The 17,659-nt window shown below is 44.2% G+C and overlaps 1 protein-coding gene across 5 annotated transcripts in view; it reads left to right on the top strand.

Moving 5' to 3' along the window:
- The window catches only part of GNB1 (G protein subunit beta 1), a 68,075-nt gene that overhangs the window by 24,422 nt on the left and 25,994 nt on the right, over positions 1-17,659 (top strand). For 3 of the 5 annotated variants that reach the window (XM_048518659.1, XM_048518655.1, XM_048518658.1), the window contains exon 2: positions 14,245-14,296. The exons of 1 other annotated variant lie outside the window; for it this stretch is intronic. The gene's annotated coding sequence lies outside the window, so the exon portion shown is untranslated. The remainder of the gene's footprint in view (positions 1-14,244; positions 14,297-17,659) is intronic. One more of the 5 variants, XM_048518656.1, reaches the window with a different exon arrangement.

A 17,659-nucleotide genomic window follows, 5' to 3' on the forward strand; every position in this document is an offset into this window, starting at 1 on the left:
TGCATCCTTGGAATAAACCTCTGAATGAAGTCCTTATTCTAGGGGTGTCTAACTCATTTATTATGAGGTCCAGATATGACATAAATGTGACTTGGTCGCTGGGCCACATGTTTTGACACCCTTGCCTTATTCTGTGTCTTTTTCCTGAATGACCAACTGATAATGAGGAGAGAAGGAACAGGAATCAGGGAGACAGGCTAATACTGGATGTATTTCAGTGGTATTAACTATTCCTTGTCAACCTGTCCCATTCTTTCCACTTCTCTGCCTAGTTTGCCTGTCTGGCTGACTTCTCAGTTGGCATCTAGCTCAGGAGATTCTTGGGACAGGAACCTGTTCATCTTTCATTAATGCTTAACATCCCTCGTGAGCCAAATGATGTGCAGAAGCAGTGCTGCCTCAAGAGAAGGTAGACAGTCTGAAATTGGAAAAGCAGACCCTGATGTTGGTTGTGGCAGCTGAGCAGGTGATGGAATCATAGAATCATAGTTAGAAGAGACCCCAAGGGCCATCAAGTCCAACCCCCTGTAATGCAGGAACACACAATCAAAGCACTGCTGACAGATGGCCATCCAGCCTCTGTTTAAAAACCTCCAAAGAGGGAGACTCCACCACACTCCAAGGCAGTGAATTCCACTGTTGAACAGCTGTGACAGTCAGAAAGTTCTTGCTAATGTTTAGGCGGAATCTCTGTTTCTGCACCTTGAATCCATTATTCCATGTCCTTGTCACAGCATCCCCTTCATCTGCCAAGTATATTAACTTGCATAACTAAAGGGAACCTCCATGTTCAGGGGCAGTAAACCTCTGAATACCAGAGCCAAGAGTCAACATCAGGGGAAGACCTGGGCCTCTATGCCACTTTGTTGGACCTCCAGAGGAACGTTGGCCACTGTATGATACAGGATACTGACTGAATGGACTGCTGTCTGACCCAGCTGGGCTCTTCTTATGTTCTTGGTGACTGACTAGACTCTTCAGCTTTCTGTAAAACCAACAAAAAAAACTCCTTCTGTTGAAGCTGTACATTGCATCAAGGAAGAAATAAGGCTGAGGTTCACCAGAGACTTACCTGCTAGATGCCTAGCATCATGTGGCAGCCCAGGTGTGCTCCATCAAATGCTGAGCTGGACAGACCTTGATGCCACTTATGGATAAGCAAACATCCATACTTTGATTCATTGAATGATCATTTTGATCCCTGGTCATAAATTATAACGGTTGATACCCTGCAGGGGCCACTCCTGCATTCTAAATATCCATAAGCCTGGCAGATCAGGGGATTCAGATTTTAAAAGAAAAGAGTAGACCAAAAAGGGACTGAAGCCAGCCCGCTTCCCACCATGCCGGATGCCTCCTTGTGTGCTGACTGACCCTTTTATTGTAGAAACCACGCTCTACACTGAACAGTCTGGAGCTGGCATGCCAAATTTTGCCAAGCGTTTGTCTTTTGAGAAGGGTGCCGTCTGAAAGCGAGTGGAGATATTCAAAGAAAATCTGAACCACATTGTGTGTTGGTTTCTTTACAATGCAAAAAAGAGCTTGAATGCGGTCTGAATGTGTGTGTGCAGCTTTAGGGTGTGGCTTTCGTTTTGATTCCTTTCCAGTTTTCATTAGTAATCATGAGCATTACTTTGTCTTCATTTCATGCAGGCTTCCTTCCTCTAGTGCGCTCTCTCTCTCTCTCTCTCTCTCTCTCTCTCTCTCTCTCTCTCTCTCTCTCTCTCTCTCTTTTAAAGGAGAAAGGTATGGAGATGACTCTGCAGTGTGAGCTGGAGAAAAAGCATACTGTTTTATTTTTGCAACAATAAGTGGGTTAGTGAAGGCTTGAAGCTTGTATCAGTCAAACGCTTAGTCATCTCCTTGTACTGGAACTAAAATGGCATTTTCCCCTTGCTTTTTCTTCCACCTCTCCTCAAACAAATTCTTGTATTTATCTCTAGGTGTAATGCTGCTTAGCAATATATCAGCTCCTAAAAATGCTGCATTACATAAACACCGTAAATGTGAGGCACTTACAGTCGCTGACCAGAGTTTATGAATATTCAGGGACTTAATTTCTACAGTGACACTTAACAATGGTGGAATGATATCAGCAACACTGACCTTCCCATGTCGGAAACAAGCTGGCATATCCAGCCAGTTAGAATGGCACAATGGCTAGTAGTAGAAATCAATTCGAACCTTACGGCAGCTGCTCTTGAGCAAGCTGCCGCCTTTCGGCCTCTTTCTTCCCCATCTCCTTTTTGGGGAGATAATGCTGGCCTTATATTATAATTGATCTAACATGTGTGAAACATTGAAAAAATGTTCTGTACAAAATCGAAGTGTTAAAAAACAGTGTGGTTTCCAGAGGGCATCTCTTTCTGGTACCCTGCTCCATTCTGCTGTGGGTTGGGTCCGACCGGCTTATTCACTGAACCTTACGCATCTTTCTAATGGGCTTCTGGTTTATGTGGTTTTTGTCTGTGCAGGCCCTGGGATCCCAAATATTGCCCTGTTAGTATCAGACTAGACTCCACGCTTCCTTTTTCACCAAAGGGAAGGTCTGGGTTGAATCCAACCCTATATGTTTTTAATCACGGGCCAACGAGCATGATGTATCTAACTTGGTTTCTTTAGGAGGGAACAAAGTGCTTCAATCCAGTTGCATCTAATGGACTCCTTAAGGTTGTCTGTATACTGGACTTTTCTCAAAAGTGGACATTAGCTTCCAGGAAAAGTGCCCAGGAGAGTCGAAGCTTCCCCCCACCCCCCACCCCCCAAACTCAAGATACCAAACAACAAAACACCTTTCCTTTGTCTTAAAAAGTGATCATACTTTGTTCCTCAATTTAAAATATCCCCTTAAAACTACTATTGTAGATCTTATTCTGTGTAGTACTATCACATGAAAACTTAGGAAGGTTCTTTTTAAAAAACCCAATTGGAATGTTTCTGCTGCTTCACTATCATTATTCATAGCTTGTTTTTCAAGCTTATTTTTCTCTTTGCTAGTGGTAAACAAAAGTTAGGTGCTCTGATTAATTGGCCTTTCTGTTCACTGGAGGGTTGTGTGTTGTTGAGAAGGCAAGCTCTAGAGACTTGGGCCATTAAGAGAGAACTCGATCTCCAGGAAAATTGGTGTTGGATATTTAAAAAAAAACATTGTCTTTTATTGTGGTACATTTCAGAAATTCATATGGCTTTATGAGGTTCAGGGAATGTTGGGCAGTGTTTTTCAAACTCTGTCTAGAGCTAGCCTATAAGGTTTTTTTATGCATATGGTATTGTCTCTACTGCAGGGTTGCTTTCTGAGGGTTAGACTTGTATTTCAGAAATTCTTGGTGGATTGCCCTGTTTCCCCGAAAATAAGATCTACCCCAAATATAAGCCCTAGTGTGATTTTTTGGGATTTTTGGAGGATGCTTGAAATATAAGCCCTACTCCAAAAATAAGCCCTAGTTACAGATTCCCTGGTGCAGCTGATCTGGTCACATGAGGGGTACAAAATCATGGGGAAAAAATAAGACATCCCCTGAAAATAAGCCCTAATGCATCTTCTGGAGCAAAAATTAATATAAGACCCTGTTTTATTTTCGTGGAAACATGGCAGTTTAGTCACAACAAACACAGTCATAACAAAGATTGTGCTCACTGCAATCCCCAAACTGCTCTCTTGATAAGATGTGATGGGGAGAACCCTGCACCCTTAAACGGATGAAGCATCAGTACTAAATTGCAAGTGGCCAGAAGTAATTCTCAAAGCAAATAGTGAGCTGTGATTTCAAGGTCTCTAAAACATCATAACTCTCTCAGACGGCTGCCTTTTTAACGGGAGAGCTGAAGTCACAGTACTGCCTAGCTTCTCTCTGTTCCCCATAATATGTTGCTGGCAAAGCAAAATGTAAGCGTAGTTCCTGCTCACAATTTGGAAAGTGGCTAGTGGTTTTCCATGACGTGACTCAGTTCTTACATCATGCAAAATGGTGACCCTGGCTCAGCTTTTCAAAATGCAAGAAAACTACGGTCTAGAGCAGGGGTAGGGAACCTTTAACACTCAAAGAGCCATTTGGACCCATTTGCCACAGGAAAAGAAAACACTTGGAGCCGCAAATAATTTTTGACATTTAAAATAAAGATAACGCTATATATATAGGGGTTTTTTTACCTTTTACTCCGCTCATTCTGAGAAGCGCATGGATGCGCCCGCCCGCAAGGATGAAGCCAGCGGCTTGGCCTCACCGGCCGCCGGGAAAGCGCCCGTCCCGCTCCAACGGGGCGGGCGAGAGGGGAAGCCCGCGGTGCGGCCCAGCCAACCGTGGGCAGTTGGTGCGCCCGCTCTGCTGCCTGCAGGGCGGGCAAGGATGGGGCCGGCGGCTCGGCTTGTGGAGCCACAGTGCAAGGGCAGAAGAGCCGCATGCGGCTCTCAAGCCGCAGGTTCCCTACCACTGGTCTAGAGCCGCTTCCCCTTTCCATCTCCTTAGCTGTCTGCCCTCTAGATCAGGGGTCTGCAACCTGCGGCTCACCAGATGTGCATGGACTACAAATCCCATCATTGGGATGGGATTTGTAGTCCATGCACATCTGGAGAGCCGCAGGTTGCAGACCCCTGATTTAGTTGCACATTGGAGCAATAGCTGTAATGATGGCAGGTTTAATTTGGGCACTGTGCCAAGCAGTAGTTCGTTAGTAAACTTTTATCAGCTGATTCCAAACCATCGGTCGTGGTAATGATTTACTGGCCAGTTCCAAACCGTGGTTTGTCAATTCAGCCATCACTCATGGTGACTCTTCCTCAATAGTTGCTTGATGTGATTATGAATTGGCCATATCTTCAAGCCCTGCAGGACACAATTCAAAGGCCTATGATTTTGGATGCCAGTATTTGAGCCTTATTGCTGGCCAGAAAAACTTCTCTAAATTTCTGGTTAATTATATCCTTATACTGGACTCCTTTAAGGAAAGGCAGGGCAGAAATGGCTACCAATTCAACCAGTGTGGTATAGTGGTTAAGAGCAACGGGCTCTTATCTGATGAACTGGATTTGTTTCCCCGCTTCTCCACCTAAAGCCTAATGGGTAACCATGGGCTAGTCACTGTTCTCTCCAAACTCTCAGCCCCACCTACTTCACGAGGTGTCTGTTGTGGAGAGAGGAAGGGAAAGGAGTTTGTAAGCCATTTCGAGGCTCCTAACAATTGAGAAAAACGGGCTATAAATCCAAACTTATTATCTTCAAACAGTGAAGCCTAAAGTGGGAAATTCAACAAGGTTACCGTATTTTATTATTTATTTGGTTGATTGGTTGGTTTTTGAACTGCGTTTCCCCTTTCAGGCTCAAGACAGTTTCGAAACATAAACATTGTTTTGTATACAGTAAACACATAAATACAACGTAGTAAATCAATTAAAACCATGTAATTTCTTCATAAATCCCTATGGCAATGATATATCTGGTTAAAAGATCTAATTAGAGGGTTGGAGGGGGTCAAAGGGGTGCAAAGGTCTGAGGTAGCAACCATCGCCACCTCGTCCGTATGCCTGGTGGAACAGCTCAGCTCTGTCTTACAGGCCCTGTGAAACTAACTGCACCAGATCCTGCAGGGCCCTGGTCTCACCCAACATAATGTTCCACCAGATTGGGGCCAGGACCAAAAAGGCCCTGTTCAAGGCAAGCCGGACTCCCACTGGGCCAAAGACCACAAATAAATTCTTTCTTGAAGAAGTAAGTGTCCTTTGGGGGATGTAGTGGAAAGGCAATCCCGTAAGTATGTTGGCCCCAGGCTGCTTAGGGCTTTGTACCTTAGTACTAAAAATGGACAAACATTATAAAATGTTGGGACAGTGTTCCATACTCTGCTTAACCCTTCCTTCCTTCCTTTCAATCAGAGGTGGAAGTATTTATGTAGCACATATTCCATCCAGGTTTAATGCCTTTCTCATGGAATGTAGTTTGTCTATTTTTAGTCTACCGGCCAGAGGTAACAAATTCTAGCAAGATTCTCAGATTCAGTGCTAGACTTGGGGCTGCCTCCATATACTTACTGGTGTATGTGACCCTTAGTACCATGATTGTGATAAGGTAACAACCAGCATTTTCTCAACACTGATTGTGAGCTCTTTCTGCAAATAGAGGGTGTTTATGAGAGAATATTAACTAGTAACAGAATGGGCAATAACTGTTATCACTTACCAATGCAAGTAGCTAATTTTAGTTCAACGTGCAGGACCACTGTGCCTTGCTAAGACTGGGGTTTCCATACGTCTCCTCTTTTTAATATTGCTTACATTGATTCTCAACGTGACGGATGTGTAAAGCCTCCATCAAGTGATTTTATGATGGTGGAGAAGATGTCCCACTTAACTCAATTACTTGTGGCTTTGTCCTTCGTTCTTCTAAAATCGGTGGGCATTCCAGTCTAGCAGGGACTGACATGTAAACCCATGCTTGCAAAAGTGTCTTTGTTGCCTTGTCTTTCAAACTCAGGACAGTACTTCTGTTAGTATTATGGGATATGCAGAAGAGCCCTGAGCTGTGACTTGAATGCTGTGAGATGTTTTGGGAGTAGGGTTAATTTGGGGGGGGGGGGTGTCTTATTGCGGTGTCTGTATTGTGTGGAGAACCAGCTTGTTTGGAATATGCTTCCACAGGAGATGGTGATGGCCACTAACCTGGATAGCTTTAAAAAGGGCTGGGACAGATTTATGGAGGAGAAGTCGATCTATGGCTACCAATCTTGATCCTCCTTGATCTCAGATTGCAAATGCCTTAGCAGACCAGGTGCTCAGGAGCAGCAGCAGCAGAAGGCCATTGCTTTCACATCCTGCACGTGAGCTCCCAAAGGCACCTGGTGGGCCACTGCGAGTAGCAGAGTGCTGGACTAGATGGACTCTGGTCTGATCCAGCAGGCTAGTTCTTATATTCTTATGTTCTTATTGCACAGGGTCCCCAATTTCTGTGTACTCTAGCAACGAACCTGCCCTCCTGCTAAAAAGTGCAAAATAATTCAAGACGCTTTCCTGCTGAGTGGAGTTTTCTTCCTGTCATGCTTCATCTAGACAGTTCCCATTTTTAACATAATGGATAATCTGTGATTGGAGAGGAATATTTGATGCAGAGCCTAGCTGAACTACCCTTGCCGCCCCCCGCCGCCGCCCCCCCCAATCTGCCTTATGGATTCATCAGTAGCTGTAGCTATAGAAGGCACTTAATGTGCATCTGTGCTTTCATAATGGGTGCAGAGCTTCTATATGTTCTTTTGCTCCCCACAATTATAGTTAACCTTTCCAGCTCCCATCTTTTCACGAGGGCATCTGCAGCAAGATGTCTTTTAATTTCACTTCCCCCCCCCCCCTTGAAGTGAGATTCAGTTAATTCTTGAGAAGCTGGAGCATGCTTGAATATTCACCTGCGTACGGATCAGTATTTGCAGGATCTAATTGTGGAAAGAGAGCCTGCATGATGTAGTGCTTAAGGTGTTGGACCAGGATCTGGGAAACCCAAGTTTGAATCCCCGCTCTGCCATGGAAAATTTCTGGGTGATCTTTGGCCAGCCACACACTCTCAGCCTCGGAAAGTAGTTGGATGGGAGCCCTCCAAGGAATACCAGGGGTGTGACATGGAGACATGCTGTGGCAAACCACCACTGAGCCGCTGTTGCCTTGAAAACCCTACGGATAGCCATAAGTCAGCTGTGACTTGACAAAAAAAAGTGTGGCAATGTCCTAGTGCTGAGTCAAACAACTTCCAACAAAAGTGCTGTGTTGGTTTTGTTTTTGAAAAATGCATGGTCGTAACTAACTGGCCTGCAATCGAAACCACCCCTTAACTCTGTTCTTCTCCTTGGTCCCCGTTTCATCTCTTCATTCTAACCCTCCCCTCCTCAAGACACATACACACTCAAAATGGCCTTATTTGGGCCATTTTTACTTCCTGCCTTCCTTTTTCTAACCTTCCATTTTTTAAATTCTGTTCTTTCGCCTTTCCTAGTCTGGTACTTCCAGCCATCTTTCCCTAAGCTCTTCTGCCTGTTCTGCACCCCCCCCCCCCTTGCCAGATCAGGATAGCTCAGTCAGCAATAACTGTAGAATCTTCTTGCCCTGCTGTGACATTGCGTAGTCCCTGCCAGAAAGTCCATCACCTTTGCTGTAACAAAATCCCTTCTTACATTGCAGTGTAGGTTTCTGTAGTCTCTGCGGATGCAAGAGTTAGACGCTCACGGTTAGAGGGTGGGCATTGTCCAGCTAGATTGCCTTGAGTGAAAAACTCTTCCCTCATTGCATTGTGGCAGCTTTGAACTTTGTCCGGGCAGGTAACTTAGATCAGGAAAATGGACAAAACCTTTTTGGACATTTATACCAATAAGTGAAATCTGAACTGAAATTGGGAATTCAGAGTTCTCGCCTACATGCTAATACTCACAGTGCCCTTCTAACTTGCAGCTGTTTCATCAAATAGCTCATGTTGGAACACTTGACACAACCCAGTAATTTGGAGGACTGGAATGTACGCAGCAGGCCCTTTCAACACGATCGGAAAAACCAAAGGAATTAAAAAGTACATCTTTGTTCACAGACAATCCCTCTTATAACTTGGGGGAGTGGGGAGAACTCCATTACTCAAGTAACTCTCTTTAGAATCGAAGTAGAAGCAAAAGCTTTTGCAACTGGGAACACGTTTCCAGAGAGAGTCCTCCGCTGAGAAATGAGGCCCCTTATAGAGCAGAAATGTCACAATTACGTGTTCTGTAAAGACGGCTTCTTTTGAGAAACAGGCCGAACTGAGATATCGTCACGTTCCTTCTGACATGTAATCTACCGAACATTGCAGGAGTTCTCCCTCTGGTGGTAGGACTGTCTGCTTTAAGATGCGCTCTTCACCCGGCCGATGTGGGCAGTGACATAATTTCTTCGGGGGTTTTGTGTGTTTCTAAGGAAGTTTCGCACAGATGTTAACACTCATGCCTGCATTAGTCACTGGCAGCCTACACATGCTTTCCCGCACACACGCACAACACATACAAAACTTTTCTAGAGATTTTTTTTTCCAACGTAGCTTTTATTTACCACAGGTGACCAGACAAGCAGCTGTGTATGAGGGTCACTTTTAGTGCTGTATGTAGGTATCTGCTCGTTCTTTGGATCTCCCTCGTTCATTTTTATGTCACCCTTTCTCAGTGGAGTTCAGCATGGTATATGCAGTGTTTTTCGTTATCTCTAGGCAACAGTCCCTGTGAGGTAGGTTAGGCTGAGAGAGCAGCTGACCCAAGATTTTTATTTCTTTTCTTTTATTGGATTTATGCCCCACCCATTCCTGGCCAAGGTCAGGTTCAGGGCGGCTTACAATAAAATTAAAAACACAATCAATTACTTAGAATCATAGAATTGGAAGAGACCCCAAGAGCCATCAAGTCCAACCCCCTGGATTGCAGGAACACACAATCAAAGCGCTCCTGACAGATGGCCATCCAGCTTCTCTTTAAAAACCTCCAAAGAAGGAGACTCCACCACACTCCGAGGTAGTACATTCCACTGTCGAACAGCCCTCACTGTCCGGAAGTTTTCCCTGATGTTTAGGTGGAATCTCTTTTCCTTCACCTTGAACCCATCACTCCTGGTCCTAGTCTCTGGAGCAGCAGAAAACAAGCTTGCTCCCTCACCAACATGACATCCCTTCAAATATCTAAACATGGCTATCATGTCACCTCTTAACCTTCTCTTCATCAAACTAAACATCCCCAGCTCCCTAAGTCTCTCCTTGTGGGGCATGGATTCCAGACCTTTGACCATTTTAAAACAAATTAAACTTTAAAACCCCATATTTACAACAGCACACTATTCATTACAATCTAGCCTTTAAAAACCCATTCCATCCCCTATCTTGATAGGAACTTTTCTCGATTTGTCAGGAGAGGAAAGGGGGCACAAATTGGTAGTGCATAATTTGTGGACTACCCATCAGTCTTCATGGCTGTGGGTTGTTTGAGCATAGGCCTCGCTAGGCATGGCACATTGACCAGTGCTTCTACTGGATGGTGGAGACCGTCTTGCTGGGTGTTCTCTACCTTCAATCAGAGAGGCAGGAAAGATGCTTTGGTCACTTCCTGTAGTCAGGCTGCCACCATCTTAGCCCCAGTATCTTTCCTGCCTCGTCAGGGAGTGCAGCTTCCAACCACCATATACTCGGGGCCTCGCTTACCTACTGTGCTGAGGGCAAAGGAAGATTCCTCTCTTATTTTCAGAGAATGCGGCGAAGGGAAGGTTTACAGCTTGTACAGTGTGAGGAGGAACCACCAGGCGGTCGATTCAGTGGCTGTATTTGAGGGTTTGAGTTGTGCTTGTTGTGTATTGGCAGTACGTTCTGAGGAACGCCGTTCTGTTTGATTTCTGCTCTCAAACTTTCCCCTGGAAGGTTCCCTAAAGTGGATTACGTAAAACAGTGCAGTTATATTGGGGATTCTCCCATCCTCTCTGACAACATATAATTGTTCCAGACGGCAATCCCCCCAGGTGATGCCTAGCGTTTGCCATTATCTTTCATTCATATTCATTCTGTCTCTCTCCCCCCACCAAATAACTATTAATGCTCTTCTCTATCAGCACTCTCAAATAAGACTTTGTGTAGAGCATCCCTGTGTTAGCACTAATGGACCCTATAAACTTCTTTATGGAGACTTGGCCTTGTTTCTGTTTTTCAGTTATGCTGCACCTAATGTAGTAAAATGATGTTTCCAATTCAAAGTTTGACCAGGATCCAGAAATCTGGATAATATTATTTTTTGCCTGATCATGGGCTAGTGTTCTTCTGTAAGATAATGTTAAATAACTAGTTTATTGGGCTCCCATCAGAGCCTTCTGGGGTAAAGGTACTCCTTTGTATAAAGAAGTTGGGCACTGTTTGATCGTTCCTTTTCTCATTCAGCTCCTTATTCTTTCCCTCAGCTATGTAGTCATCCACAGCCTCATCTCACCCCACCTTTCTGCCCTAATTTCTGCATTTGTGCCCTTGGTCTTTGCTTTTTCAGAAAATCTGGGGTCTCCAACTCTCCAGTAACTGCTCTCATTGGTTCCCCACTCTTCCACCTGAGTGGCAGAGGCTTATCTGGTGAACCAGATGTGTTTCCGCACTCCTACATTCCTGCTGGGTGACCTTGGGCTAGTCACAGTTCTTTGGAACTCTCTCAGCCCCACCTGCCTCACAAGGTGTCTGTTGTGGGGAGAGGAAGGGAAAGGAGCTTGTAAGTCACCTTGAGTCTCCTTACAGGAGAGAAAGGTGGGATATAAATCCAAACTCTTCTTCCTCTAGAGTGCGCTACTTGACTTCTCCATCTGATCTTTTCTCAAAGCACATGGAGATGCCCTTTCTCCTCTCACAGTGTCTACTACCTTCTTCTGTTCTCTTGCACAGGTTCAAGGTACTGAAGGAAGTAAAGTATACCCTTTTCAACAAAAAGAACTAAGTAGAATTGTAACTTCCATCCACCACGTGCTGGATCGTCCAGGTGGGGCAGACTGAAACAAAGACGGTCCAGCACATGGCGGATGGAAGTTACAATTCTACTTAGTTCTTTTTGTTGAAAAAAGGTATACAAGTTCCAATGTTTTATTTCCATGGACCTTCTCCGCAGCTTCACTAAGTCAGACATCTTATTCTTCCCTTCCTTCCCACTTCTCCCTTTGTTCAGGTTTATGCTATAAACTGCTGAGGAAGAGGGTCCTCTTTTTCACACACATGGTCTACTGTGTTGTGCATTAAGAATGCCGTAGCTTTCTTTGAATGCTTTAGTTGAGGCCCCGTTGCTGTTGACCTCCACCCTTTGGAGGAATCACTTGAAGCTGAAGTCTCAAATCCAAATAACTTCCAAGTCTCAAATCCAAATAACTTCAGAAACCTTGACTCCAGAGTCCTGGTTTTAAAAGCAACCACTGGAGGAAATATCAAACCGCTTTCCTGCTGTCCATCATTCTACGAGAGCTCTCCAAAATTTATTTTAAGAAAATGTATGTTGCCTTTGTAGAGCACATGGGGTCGTTCTTCCAGAGCACCTGTACTGGGTGCTTATAACATGGCCTCATGCCCATGGCAACTGCAGCCCAACAGCTGTATATGGAGGCCTACAAACAAGCTCGATAAACAATCTGTCGCAGCTGAGTTATGGCAACCCAGTAGGTTTTTCAAGGCAAGAAACTTAGGCTCATTCCACACATGCAGAATAATGCACTTTCAAACTGCTTTCAGTGCTCTTTGAAGCTGGGCGGAATAGCAAAATCCACTTGCAAACAGTTGTGAAAGTGGTTTGAAAATGCATTATTTTGCATGTGCGGAAGGGGCCTAACAGAAGTGGTTTGCCATTGCCTGCCTCTGCTTAGTGACCCTCCCGTCGAAGTACTAACCAGGGCCAACCCTTCTTAGCTTCCAAGATCCACTGAGATCAGGCTGACCTGGGCCATCCGGGCCAGGGCTGCCGTCAGATAATTGCTGCAAATAACCTTGATGATTTTAAGAACAGGCCTTTTGGAAAATCAGAAACCAAGTGGAAGTTGTGAAAGCACCACAGTGCTGTTTCAACTGTTAAATCTATCTACCAAGACATCTGGATGAAAGCCAACTGTACAGATGGCTGTTGGTGTAAGTAACGTCCCCAAATCCTCCAATCTTCCGCCTCCAGAAAAAGAGATGACAAAACTAAAGCCAAGATTTCCATGCTTCTGTCGCTGTGCAAAGCCGGTTGTTTCTGGGGCAGAATTTATTTCTGCTATAGGTGGTTGTTCTCTCCGTCCTGCAGTTTTTTTCCACTGTTTACCAGAAAGTATGGAAGAATAAGTCAAACCGGTTCGTGTCATTCTCCTTGATGGTATTTAAACATCTATATAAACAAGAGATTTGGTTTCCCCTCCCCCCAATTTGTGGTGTGTGGGGTTTTTTTGCTTCTTTTATGGACTGCAAGGGTATATTTTTAAAGAGCTGTAGTTCATCTAGTCTTCATTTTTTTTCTTTGTAAGGCCCCCTTCAACACATTAAGATACAGAAAAGTGAGCGAAAGACCAACCTCTTCTTTTGAAAGAGATAGAAAGTAGCTAACATCTTTTCTGTTGAAAGGTATGGTTTTGACCTCACACCTGATTTGATTATTGAATAAACCAATATAACACTTTTTGACAAGGACTTGAATCAGGTATGAAGCTCCCTAGATGACCTTGGGCCATAAAGTTCTTGTGAGGATAAACCATGTGCCTCTGAGCTTATGGAAAGAAAGGGAGGGCAAAATACAACAATCTGCTTTAATTTCTTCCATTCTTTTTGAAGCTTTCTTCCCCCCCACCTCCTTCCTCAGAAAAGGACACCATGAATTAACTTACATTTTCTGGATATCGGAGTTCACCCATTTTTCTGATGTTTGCAAAGATGGCTGCAAAACTCTTTGAGTTGCATTCTGAATTCCTTAGAACTGGGACAGGCACATTAATTTGAACATTTATTATTGGACCAGTCTACTAAGGCCAGTGTGGTGTGATGGTTAAAAGTGGCGGGTTCTAATCTGGAGAACTGACTTTGATTGCCCACTCCTCCACTTGAAGCCTGCTGGGTGACCTTGGGTCAGTCACAGTTCTCTCCGAACATTCTTGGCCCATGCAAAGACAGGAATGGCCGCCCACCTCTAAACCCCTTCTTGCCTTGAAAACCTCCAAATCAGCTGTGACTTGACATCACTTTCCACCATCAACACGACACAAAGCCAAGGGTGTCCTCCTGTAAGTGGCATCTGAATTCCTTTATATGAAAACCAAAGCACTTGGGAGGGTCCCCTTCCTTCTCAGCTTTGCAGAAGCAGATACCCCGTGCTTTTCTGTATAACTATATTTGAAAACTTCTTTTCCAGCGTGGGCGTGATCGTTGTCTCGTAATTTCACTCGAAACAAAACTTGTAACTGAAGCTGCTGTTCCGGTTAGGGTTGCAGGATGATAATATTGTTAGTGGTCTATCAATACGAAACAGGTTATTTAAATCTTATAATTATTTATAGCTAACTTGAGTATTGTGATTAGCATAAGGGTTTTGGGGAGTTGTATTCAATTATTTTTTGTTAAATTGGGGGAGGGAAACACACTTCAAGAGAATATGTGATTGATTTTAGATGCTCAGACACTGCAGTTTAGTGGATGGAAAATACCTGCCCAGGGACATGGAGACTTGTATTCAGATCTTTTACATATTATCAATTTGGAGCTTTAACATACTGACCCAAGTTTCTTTTTCTTTCAGCAGTTACATGGTTGACTGTAGAAGTTGGCTTTCCACTGTACTGAGAGAAAATGTAAGTTTGGAAAACCTTGAGTGTTGAACTACAGAGAACACTAAACATGCTTTGAATTGTCTGTCTGTAAGCAGGGGTGGCTAACCTATGGCGCTCCAGATGTTCATGGACTACAATTCCCATCAGCCCCTGTCAGCATGGCCAATTGGCTGTGGCTGGCAGCGGCTGATGGGAATTGTAGTCCATGAACATCTGGAGCGCCATAGGTTGGCCACCTCTGGAATAGGGCATGGACATTACTGAAAATGTGGTGTTCGTTATAACACTTCCTTCCTTGAACTCTAAAGTTCTGCCCAAACTGGCTTTTGCTAAGATGCAAATTTTTTTTTATGTACTGAAATCTTACTGGATAATGTGCAACTGCTTTAAAGACACAGGAAGGGTGAAGACAAGCACAACTTCATTTAATCCGGATTGAGACTAGGGACGGGTACCTCCCCCCCCTCCCCCCCCTGTATTTTTTGGGTTTAATAGTCCTGGTTGAATCGTTTGGGTTGAATAGTCCCGGAAATTTTTGAAAACCCCTAAAATAGTCGAATCCCCATAATGACCCTTTTCAGGAATTCAACATTTTTCAAGTCTGTTAAACCCAAACCTGACAAATTCCAGCTGCCTCCAAACTCCACATGGGATTCAGAGGTGTAGGCGGTTCACACCTAAATGCTCAGCTGAGCCAAGCCCAGAATCCAGCTCTGCATTGCTTGCCACCTCCGAGCCCCTGTGGAGTTCAGAGGCAGCAGTGGCACAGAGCTGAATGCTGCCTGCAAGCCCACGTGGGTTTCAGCAGCTGCACCGAGCTGGACACTGACCCCAGCCAAGCCCAGTGTTCAGCTTTGCATCACTTGCTGCCACCAAGACAGAGTTCTTTTTAAAAATGGCAGCGGGGCCAAAGTGGCTGAAATAATGCTGAAAAATTCGGCATTATTCATGGGCCACTTTTCATCTCCCTTGAATCACCGCCATCTTTTTTTCAGGATAAACCCCTGAAAAATACCAATATATTTCAAAGTGGTGGGGGCGGAGAGGCTGGTTTGGCTTTGCCAAATGCACACCCCTAGTTGGGACAAGACAATTGCAGTGCTCGTAAAGACTTCTGGGTAGCCTCAGCGCCAGCAGTTAGCATTGGCCAATGCTGCTGTCTGTAGTCCAAGCCTGGCCTCAGCCTCACCCTGCCAAAGAATGTTCCATTGCAACAGAAGCTTGGAGCTTGTTCAAACATTACAGTGAGCTGAGAGAGCAGAGAGCACAAGTGATGTGACTTGGCATTTTCACTTTTCACCACAAGCGCATGGGGCTGGTGCCCACCTCCTTCCTTTGGTGGAGAGAGGAGCAAGGAAAGACAAAAAAAATGCAGTAAAAAGAGAGAAACTGTGAGTTGCTTGTGCACTGAGCCTTGCCGCTAAGCGTTGCAACAGTGCAAGAAGCTCTAAGGCGAGGCCTGATTTCCTCTTTGCTGGGTCACGGATTTTAAAAATAAACGAGCGAAGGTTCCAAATCACAGTGTTGGGTGTTTCATGGCAGGAAGTGGTATTGTAGCTTGGTAGTTCAGTCCTGAAGGGTCATACTAGCCTCCTTACTGTGCATTTCTAAATGTACTTGCATTCTTTTAAGCGCATTCACTTCCGCACACATAAGAAGATGTAACTCTTGTTTGGGATTGCATTGTCAGTATCCTAATCATGTTCATACCAAGGAATGGTGTGTATGTCCTTGCACATTTGTGAAGATATAGCAGATATTGGCCTTTTGTGCAGTTTTGGTGACGCGCCAGCATTTTGCATGCTTGTGCTTTGTGCGGGAGTTGCTTTTGCGATGGACTCTAATCTGGTAAAATGGATTTGATTCCCCATGCCTCTACACAAAGCCTGCTGGGTGACCTAGGGCTAGTCACAGTTCTCTCAGAACTCTCTCAGCCCCACCTGCCTCAGAAGGTGTCTGTTGTGGGGAAAGGAAGGGAAGGAGTTTGTAAGTCACTTTGAAAAGTGGGATATAAATCCAGTGGGATATACGGTAAATCCAGACTCTTATTCTTCTACATTTGCTGCTGTTCAACTGTGTTAGCCATGTATCACTAAGAGGATTTACAATGGGGCAGTAGATTCTTCTTTGTCCTGGGACAGCTTGAGGTTAAATGGTACTTTTAAATGCAGAACCAAATTTCTTCCCCTATCGCCTATGAAAGATCACAAATTGCTTTTCAGACAGATGGTTATCCAGAGTATAAAGCAATCGTGTCTCTTGTGGGACTAAAGGCATCCCAGGAGCTGGGTTGCCTGGGAATTTGAGGCATTTTCCAGCTTTCTGGTATTGTAATGTGGGTGATATTTCTTCCTAAAATAGACCCTCTTGCATAAGTAGGCAACCTCTTCTGAACATAAATCTTCTTCCACCCCCACCCCCATCTGATGCTTTTGCATCACAGCCTTGCCTGCCAGGCCTACCTACTTCTGGCAGTAAGACCGTCAACCACACAATTGAGGAGAAGTAGAAGAAGAGTTGGATTTATATCCCCCCTTTCTCTCCTGAAAGGAGATGTAGGGTGGTGGGGATTCCTTAGGGGAGAATTGAGTGTTCCCTGCTTCATGTTATTGATTAGAAGGAAGTGGTAGAATAAAACCAGACAAGTTAATCTAAAATCTGGTGATCTTCTGTTCCTTGAAGATGAGAGGGATAGAAATGTGTGCATGCTGTTCTACTCTCTAGGTCCCAGAGAACTATTATTGGGCTTGTACTCTGAGGGAAGCTTGGGTTATCATTTCCTTCTGCTGGACTATTATTATTATTATTATTATAATTAATTAATTAATTAATTAATTAATTTTAATAGACCGCCCTACCCCCGAAGGGCTCAGGGCGGTTTACAAAACAATCAGCATTTAAATACAGCAAATAGTTTCAATTAAAACAATAAATAAATTAAACATTAATGAGACAGGGTGGAGTTGAAACACTTGTTAGATAGGCCAAAATCATGCAAATAACATTTTCTGCATTGACTTTGGGGACTGTGCTATGACTGCTTGTGATACTAAGGAGGTAGGGAAGGCAACTTACTTTTAGACAAGTGCATATAGCTTCAAAACTCTTGTATGTTTGGAATTGCCCGTTGACACTGTGTCCCCTGGTTTTTAAATTCCTTATCATATCGGTTTGAGAAAGAGCAAAAGGTCTCAGAGGGGTAAGAGCCATCAACCATGGCCAAGGCTGTGTATCTGCTACAGTCAGATGAGGTCATGATAATCATGAGTCCAACTTTTGTTGGGAAAGGGTGGGGGTTAAAAATAAAATAAATAAAATAATTGAGATTCTTGGCCTTTATTTAGAAACATTCTGTATATTAAAAATATAATCTCTTTTACTCTT

Source organism: Sphaerodactylus townsendi, linkage group LG16, assembly GCF_021028975.2.
Source record: "Sphaerodactylus townsendi isolate TG3544 linkage group LG16, MPM_Stown_v2.3, whole genome shotgun sequence".
In the NCBI taxonomy this organism is placed as follows: domain Eukaryota; kingdom Metazoa; phylum Chordata; class Lepidosauria; order Squamata; family Sphaerodactylidae; genus Sphaerodactylus; species Sphaerodactylus townsendi.